This window comes from Myotis yumanensis, unplaced genomic scaffold, assembly GCF_028538775.1.
Source record: "Myotis yumanensis isolate MYYU_CA2020_CCGP unplaced genomic scaffold, mMyoYum1.0.hap1 SCAF_1, whole genome shotgun sequence".
Taxonomy (NCBI): Eukaryota; Metazoa; Chordata; class Mammalia; order Chiroptera; family Vespertilionidae; genus Myotis; species Myotis yumanensis.
The window spans coordinates 40,869,364-40,878,643 of NW_027223752.1; positions in this window are offsets into that span (position 1 = coordinate 40,869,364).

Genomic DNA, 9,280 nt, shown 5'->3' on the forward strand with positions numbered 1-9,280 from the left:
CGGTGTGCGTAGCCTTATCCTTATATTCAAGGACACAATGTGCAGGTCGAACCTTCCGTCGTTAGGTGTGAAGGTGAGATGTGCCCCTGGTCATCCAGAACGTTTTATTTACACTCTTTCGGGGAGGACATAGCCCCAGCCCTGTTGGGTCAGGGCACCACATTACGCATCTTTGAAAAATCAGCTACTTCCACCCGGGCTGGTGTGGCATAGTTGGTTGAGCGTCTTCCTGAAAGGGCGCTGGTTCGATTCTGGGTCAGGGCACTTGCCCACGTTGCGGTTTGGGTTGGGTGCGGGTGCGTGGGGAGCTGTGTCTCACGTCGATGTTTCCCTCCCTCTCCCTACCTCTCTCAATTAGAAAAAAATCAGTAAAAGCATTAAAAAGTAAAAAAGAAAAACCAGCTACTTCCGCCAGTAAGAAGTCAGCACATTGTAGTTAAGGGTAGAGGCTCAGGAGTTAGGAAGCCCGCGTGGGAACCCAGATACCGCGCATCACTGCACTGCTTGTGTGATCTTTCAGTGACAGAATCTCTCCGGCCCTCCGTTCCCTGATCTCATAAAATTGGGCTAATAATAGAAATAGAATTTACCCCAGAGGGAGTTGTGTGGATTAAATCAAATAACTAAAGCGCTTAATAAGGAAATGAACTGGCACAGCTTAAGTGCTTAACTGTTATCTCCATGTAGAGAGGCTGTGTTTATAATGCCGTTTTCACCATCTTGACTTACACATGACCCCACCAGAATGAACATTTTTGTTAAAATACCTGCAGTAGATATTTGGTGGTTAACTTTTTCTTTTTCCTCGATGTTTGTACTTTGCTTTATCTTAGAATAAAATTAGTAAAGCTTATGGTACAGGCATTTGGTTAATTGTGTACAAAGTAATCATTCAACATTGATTGAAATGGTGGATGCTATTTGCCAGGAACCACAGTAATTGCTGCAGATGCAAAGTCAATTAAAACACGATCCATATCCTAGGGAATTCACCAAGATATGACTTGGGAGACTGACAAGGACATTAGTAATTACAGTGTGTGATAAATATGCACTGGAGCTATAGAAACACGGAAGTGGGACACAGAAATCATTGTTGGGAAACTCAGGTGACTGCCATCGAGTTTTAAAAGACAAGTATAAATTAGCTGACTGAAGATGTGGGAGAGGAGGTGTTCCAAGTAGGGTACATTCATTCAACAAATATCTAGAGCATATATAAAGTCAGGTACACATATACCTTATTAAGTCTTAAACTTATGAGGTAGCTTATTATTCTCATTTCAAATATAAGGAATCAGAGCATCAGAAAAGTAAAATGAATGATAAGATCTGGAATTGAGCATATCTGTATGTCTCCAGGATGAAACTTCATAAAAAATGTAGAGTTGCTTTTTCAGCCAGAGAAAATGTTTACTCAGGCATTATAATGGCATACATGTTATTGTGTAATGGTAATATCCATTTTCAGTTCAGAACTGAAGTTGCTCCTTTGTACAAAAAGCAAACAAACCATAAAATCCTCTCTCTGCCCATTGCCCATAGACCATTTACCAGAGGGTTCTGAAAATAACCACAGGGTAGGATGGATTAATGAGGAGGTGAAATGGCCTCATGGGATTAGGAAGCTGAATTTCTAGGGCAAGGCAGTAGATTCGCTAAACTTTGGTAAAAGATTGGATTGGGGGTGGGAATGAGTTGTGGTGGTAAGGAGACCAAAGAAAAAAGATGAGCCAAACCTTCAAGCTGGGTGACCACAATGTTTGAGGTACCCTAAAATAAATAAGCACAGAAGGAAGAATAACTTTGAGACATGTGTTTAAGGGGCTTGTGGGATATGTCCGGTTAGAAATAATTAGATTGGATGTTGTGGGAGAAGTCAAGACAGACTTGGGAGTATTTTACATTTTTAAAAAGTTGAGCCCTGGCTGGTTTGGCTCAGTGGCTAAAGCATCGGCCTGCAGACTGAAGGGTCCCGGGTTCGATTCCGGTCAAGGGCATGTACCTTGGTTGCAGGCACATCCCCAGTAGGGAGTGTGCAGGAGGCAGCTGATCGATGTTTCTCTCTCAATGATGTTTCTATCCCTCTCCCTTTCTCTCTGTAAAAAATCAATAAAATATATTTTTAAAAAAGGTTGAAATCATAAGATTAGAAGGCAATGCCAATGTTTGGATATTAGTGGACATGAAGAAAATCATAAGGCCCTGGCCCGTTTGGCTCAGTGGATAGAGCGTTGGCTTGCTGACTAAAGGGTCCCAGGTTAGATTCTGGTCAAGGGCACTTACCTTGGTTGCAGGCTCCTCCCAGGCCCAGGCCCTGGTCAGGGCTCATGGAGGAGGCAACCAATTGATGTGTTTCTCTCACATCAATATTTCTCTGTCTTTCCCTCTGTCTTCTATTCTCTCTAAAAAGCAATGGAAAAATATCCTCGGGCGAGGATTAAAAATAAAATGGTCCATTTCTTACATGGTTTGTTGAAATTCATCTCATTGCTTTATATTACAGATCATGATACAAATGCATACAAAAACCACATGAGTGGGAATGTGGTAGGAAGAAATTTGTGTGCCCCCGCATGTTCACAGGTGCATGGGTTGGGTGACATTGAGTTAGGATAAAAAAACAAAACAGGGAATGACTAATTATTAATTACAAAGTTTCATATCAAAACTTCCTTTAATATAGAAAAATTCCATACCATACCACATAAATATTCATAAATAGAAACATTAAACCATGTATAATGTAAGCATAGCTTTGCCATTAATTGGTTTTAAGCTTTGTTGTGAAATACAATATATTTTTCAATTACAGTTTTGAAAATCTTACAGTAATTCCTGATGACAGGGTGAAATGATAGTGTTTCTGAGATTTTCGTTTTGATTAAAGACTTTGAATTTTCTTGTGTAGCTCTTAGGTTTTATTATTTCACATCAATAACTTCACAGATTTTTAACTTAGAAGTGCTTCAATTAAATGTTATTTTTGAAAATTATCACCACTGGAAACATTTTTTATTTTAAAAAATTTATTAAACTACGTTGTCATATACTATTGTTATTTTCGGGTGTGTTCAACTTAGCGATTTGATGATTATGTACCTTACAGTGTGATCAAGGTGTAAGTCTAGTTACCATCTGTCACTGATAGAAACTTCCTTTAGATAATTATTTTAAAAGAATATAGAATTATTGGTAGACTGAAAATTACTAATTTGGGATATTTTAAAGGCTAGAATTTCATTTTATAAATTATGTTAAATTTTGTAAAAGTTTGTGAATATAACTTCAGTGGAAGATCAAATTTTAAGAATAACTGAACTCTGTAAATACCCACAGGAATATTTAACATTTGACTCTTTATAAAAATTAAGTTACACACATATCTGAATTAATTACAATAATTCCCCTTGGGGGGGGGGGGGAGGAACATCTGTAATAATCTGAACAATAAAGATTAAAAAATAATAATAATTCCCCTTTATTTAGCACACATAATTAAGACTATGCAGATTTGATAGTCTTTATCCCCAGTTCCTATACTAAGCTTTGAACATTAATTAACCTCTTCTATTGACAGTGTTATCAAGGATGTTATGTTTTCTTATTAGTAATACTAGTGGCCCTATGCATGAATCCGTGCATGAGTAGCTTGCTGCCGCTTGCCTCAGCTGATCACCCGCTCACCACAGCTTGTAGCTCTCCAAAACTCGTAGCTCGCTGCCCTGCTCTCCTGTAGCTCTCCGCCTGCTGCTCCGCCCTCCTATAGCTTTCTGCCACTCGTAGCTCGCTGCTCTGCCCTCCTGCTGATTGGTCATTATGTGACAGTGTCCCGACTAATTTGCATATTACCCTATTATAAATATAGATGAATTTCTAAAGCTAGAATTGAAGTTAGTAACCTGAAATAGATGTCCTTTTTCTGGCATTTGCCTACTAATACTTTTGTTTATAAATGTATCATCTATTTAGAATTGTGTGAATATTATCTTTGCTTTCCTGTAGAATGAATGTACTAGTATAAGGAAATGCAGTGAACAAGTTACCTGATAAAATTTGTTTAAATTTGTAATTAAAAAAGAATGTGGGGATGGGAGGAGAGTTAGGTGTAATTTGCCTAAGGATAGAGGAATCCTATATAATAAAAGGCTAATACGCAAATTGGCCCCTTGACTGGGAGTTTAACTGGGAGCTAAACTGGGAGTTCAACCAGGGGGCAGGGCCAGCCAGCCAACCACCCATGGCCCCTCTTCCCGGCTGGCCTGCTTGATTGGACCGAGGGATGGGCCGACCGGCCCCCCACCCGTGCACTAATTTGTGCACCAAGCCTCTAGTAGTAGCATGGGTCTGCAAAGATTGCTGCTAAATGGAAAAGTTCACTCTGGTTAGAGTTACTTTCTACAGCTTATATTGTGATACCCTATTCAGGTTAATGTATTTAAAAATATGAGAACTGGAGGTTACTCACTGATAAATATTTAGGGAAAATGAAACCACATTTGGTAAATAAAATTTATACATAAAATATAAATAACAATATCAACAATATCTATTGTTGGCAGGATGGTATATTAGAGGTACATTTTAAAACTTGGCTTGGTTGTAACAAAATTTAAAATGCAGTTCCCTTTGACAGAGAAATGCTATCTCTAGGAATCTACTTTATAGATATTTCATCTTGACAGATATCTCACCTAAGTATGCAGCAAAACTGTATTTGTACAAAGATGTACATACACCATCTGTAGTAGCAAAACACAAAATATTTTTCAATAAGAAACAGGTTAAATAAATTAGTTAAAAAGTAAAGGAGGTACATTTACATGTACTGTTGTAAAAGCATGTCCACCTTATATTAAATAAAAAGTCTAAAAATTAAAGTTTGTATAGTATGATCTTATATAAAAACTAGATGTGTGCATGAACAACCATGCTTTATATATGCTTATTTTGGAAGGATACATATGATGCTATGAAAGAAGTTAACTCTCAATAGTTTAATGAGGGTTTGATGGGAAAGAGAATGTTTTACCTTTATTTTTGTGTTAATATAGTTTTGCTTTTATAATCTTTAAATCATAAAATAAGAAACAATTACATTGACAATTAAAAATATTCTTTCTACCCCCCAAAATCACATCAAGCTGCTTATAATCAGAAAAGTGGCATAGTGAATTTTTATTTTTATAATAGTACCTTTATCCAGAAAATCACTTAGAAAATATAGTTGCTAGTTTCTGTGAATTAATGATTATACTGTTGATGCCTTAATAGGAAAATGGTATATTTAGTGTTATATTAGAGTTGAGAATTATAGTAAGTATTGCTATACCAGTAAATTTTGAGCTTTGATACTCAGAGACTGCTTAGAATCTGGATCACTTCAATGCTTCATCAATAGGAATTCTTCATTTATTTTATATTAAATGAGAGCATTTACTGAATTTATGTATTCTCAAGATTTCAAATGTTGCATATAAAATCCTAATTTTTAGTATAGTATATGTAAAATATACATGTATTAATATATTTCTACAGATATATTTTTACATGTAAAATAATTGTATTTTTAGAAAGTATGTTATAAATAATATACAAAATAAAATACATGGCAGTCTTATTTTATTGAACCAGCAATGACTAAGTATTAATAGAAGAAATCTTCATAAGTGTCTTATCTTTAGCAACATAATTTTTTTTAAATTTCTTTATTGGTTAAGGTATTACAAATGTGTCCTCATCCCCCCATTAAAGTACAACAAATTTTAATAAAATTTATGCAAGTAATTAAAAATTTCTATTTTACTGTAAACACTTTATAGGCTCTTAGTTTAAATGAAAACCAATGTATAGAGATTGATATTAAAATAATTATTAATCCTACTGAATTTAAAAGATTCTGTTATTTATGAATTTCAAGCCAAATATCAAATTAAGGTTTTAAATGGAAATTTTCCTCCTAAAAGACTTTGTAATTATTAGAAAATGTATTTACCAGTAAATAGTAGCAGCAATAAAGATACATTTACTTATAGAGGTAACCATATATTAAGAAACAAATTATGGATATTTTTAATTGAGGTTTTATAAAAAACTAGCCTATGGATTATTTTCCCTGTGAATTTTTTTTATAGCTTTTTCTCCTGGCAATAATATTGAATAAAATTTTAAAAACAAGCTTTCTTTAAGGGTATAAATTCCCTTCCTACCACATGTAATAAAAACAAACAAATATGCATACTATCTACTGAAAAAATCAAATAGAATATTTTATTTTCAATGACCGAATTAGTGCAGAGTGGCATACACTCTAAATTCCACAATTCAGTATCCCTGGACAACTTGTTTCTGTATCATTGGTATACCCCAGAGTACTCTGGGCTAGAACACTGGCCTATGAAAGCATAAAAGTTACATTTACTCTATAAAAAAGACTTCCTTTGTTTATGTATGTCTCCTTTACCCAGCATACATTTTCATTAAAAATATAGTACATCTTAAAAATACTAACCTGAATGTGATATGGATTCTCCAAGAAAGAATTTTTATTTCTTTTTCTCCTGATGCATGTAGTGAAGTGTTTATGAGACAGTGTACAATCTTTAAGAACAAGGGAGTCCTGAGCAGATTTCCCCCTCCTTTTGATTATAGCTCCAATATCCCATCCATTACTGCCTCCTCCCAAAGAGAACGTTTCATTCTGTTCAGAAACAAAAGCAGCCCTACCTGAAAACACTCTGAAATACTTGTCCTCTTTTCATAATCTCCATTTACTAGACCAACATTTTCCTCACTCCTATCAAAGCATGAATCCAATAACTGATTTCTTCTTTGTTGGATAAATGGACATGGGAACTTTATTCCAGATGAAAATAGTGGAAATGTAATATTGTGAAGGAAAAAGCTAATGATTTTTTTGGTGCTATAGAAAGCACATTTCATCAGAAATATTAAGACCTGGGTTATAATTCACTGTCAGCAAGGAACTTGATAATTTGACATTGGGCAAGACTCTTAAATTCTTCAGATTTCAGTTTCCTTAGTTAAATGAAGAGATTGAGCTATATCACTAAATTTACATTTAATTATAAAATATTTCTGCTGTTGTATTATTTTTGTGTTAAATTTATCACGTATGGATGGAAATAAAGACAGGATATAACATTTTTATGTAGTTTTTTTTTAAAGGTGTACTATTATAATAAGTTTTCTAACCATACTTTAAAAATAACAGTGTGCTTTATTTATTAAGTAGACCTAAACAAAACATGATTATTATTAGAAAACTAAACTCTACCAACTTCTGTATTGACCACTTTACCTGGGACAGTGATTAAGTATTAACATTATGTAATGTGTCATCTTAATCAGAATTCATTAAGTACCAACTATTTGCTTTCTGAGGCCTCTCTTTTTAAGGTCAACTAACAAAAATGTTAAAGCCAGCATTGTTAAGATTTCTGCTACATAATAGTCAAATTATTTTATGTTTAGCCTCTTTGATTAAAAGCAGTGGTCAAAGATGTTGAAGCTCTTGAAGGTGATTTTGAAGATGTAGAAGTGCTGGGGCTACCCAGTCAGCAATCAGAAACAATTAGGAAAATGTACCAAATGCTTCATTCTTTCTCTAGGCTGCATGACAAATTACATTTAATATTTCAGGCTAGTACAATTTTAAAATAAGGCCTCCAACTAAGTAAGCATTTTTCAAAACAGCTCCAATCAAAAGGTACTACTTAAAATTTTCTTATTGCTATAGAAATGGAAAGACTGATTATCTATGTTGATTAACTTGAAGATTGCTTTGGGGAGAATTTGACAGTTCTGGTAACATTCCCATAATTTACAGCCTGTGAAGAAGAATCGAATCAGGATAGTTAAAGCTTCCCTTTTATCTGATAATTTTATCCTACTACTTTAACATAAAGAAGGGATCCTTGTAATGTATATTTTTAAATGAATATATAATGTATTTTATAATGATTCTTGAAAATTATTCTCAATTAGGTCAAACAGAAAATTAATATATAGCATGATAAATATACCAAAGTATTTATTGATGCCTACATGTGCAAAATATGTTGTGCTAGTCAGTTTGGCAGATACAAAGATGAAAAAATAAACATCTTTTAACACCAAAGAACTAGCAGTTGAATGAAGATTCACAAGAAAAAAATAAAATAAGGATAACATAACTAATTACACTTTAGTTATGATGAGTTGAGTATGACTGGTACTATTTAATTTGCTTATACATAAATGCTAAATAGAACCTATATTTCTGATACCACAGAATGTGGCAAGTTAGGAAAGTGATCCCACAGTAATATTTTTTGTTAAGAAGAAAGGTTATAACTGAGGGAAATTACATTACACTTGGCAATGTATAGGAAAATGTTTAAATATCAAGCTCAAAACATGCTCAGTCACTAATCATCCGAGAGATGGAAATCAAAATGACAACGAGGTATCATCTCACACCTGTCAGGATGGCTATCATCAACAAACCAACAAAGGACAAGTGCTGGCGAGGATGTGGAGAAAAAGGAACCCTCGTGCACTGCTGGTGGGAATACAGACTGGTGCAGCCACTGTGGAGAAGAGTATGGAGTTTCCTCAAAAAACTAAAAGTGGAACTCCCATTTGACCCAGTGATCCCACTTCTAGGAATATATCCCAAGAATTGAGAAACACCAATCAGAAAGAATATATGCACCCCTATGTTCATAGCAGCACAATTTACAATAGCTATGATTTGGAAACAGCCTAAGTGCCCATCAGCAGATGAGTGGATTAAAAAACTGTGGTACATCTACACAATGGAATACTGTGCTGTGGTAAAAAAGAAGGAATTCTTCCATTTGCAACAGCATGGATGGAACTGGAAAGCATTATGCTAAGTGAAATAAGCCAGTCGGAGAAAAATAAATATCACATGATCTCACTCATTTGTGAAATATAATGAACAGCAAACTGATGAACAAAAACAGATTCAGAGACAGAGAAGCATCGATCTGACCATCAAATCTCAGAGGGAAGGTAAGGGAGGGTGGGGTAAAGGGGAGAGATCAACCAAAGGACTTGTATGCATGCATATAAGCCTAACTAATGGACACAGACACCAGGTGGGTGAGGGCATGAGTGTGTGTGTGTGAGGGGGGGGGGGAACGGGGGAGGGCAATTGGGGGATAAGGACACATATGTAATACCTTTATCAATAAAGAGAGAGAAAAAATCCATAAAAAAGACCTTCAAGCTGGTAATATTTTTTAAAATCTAA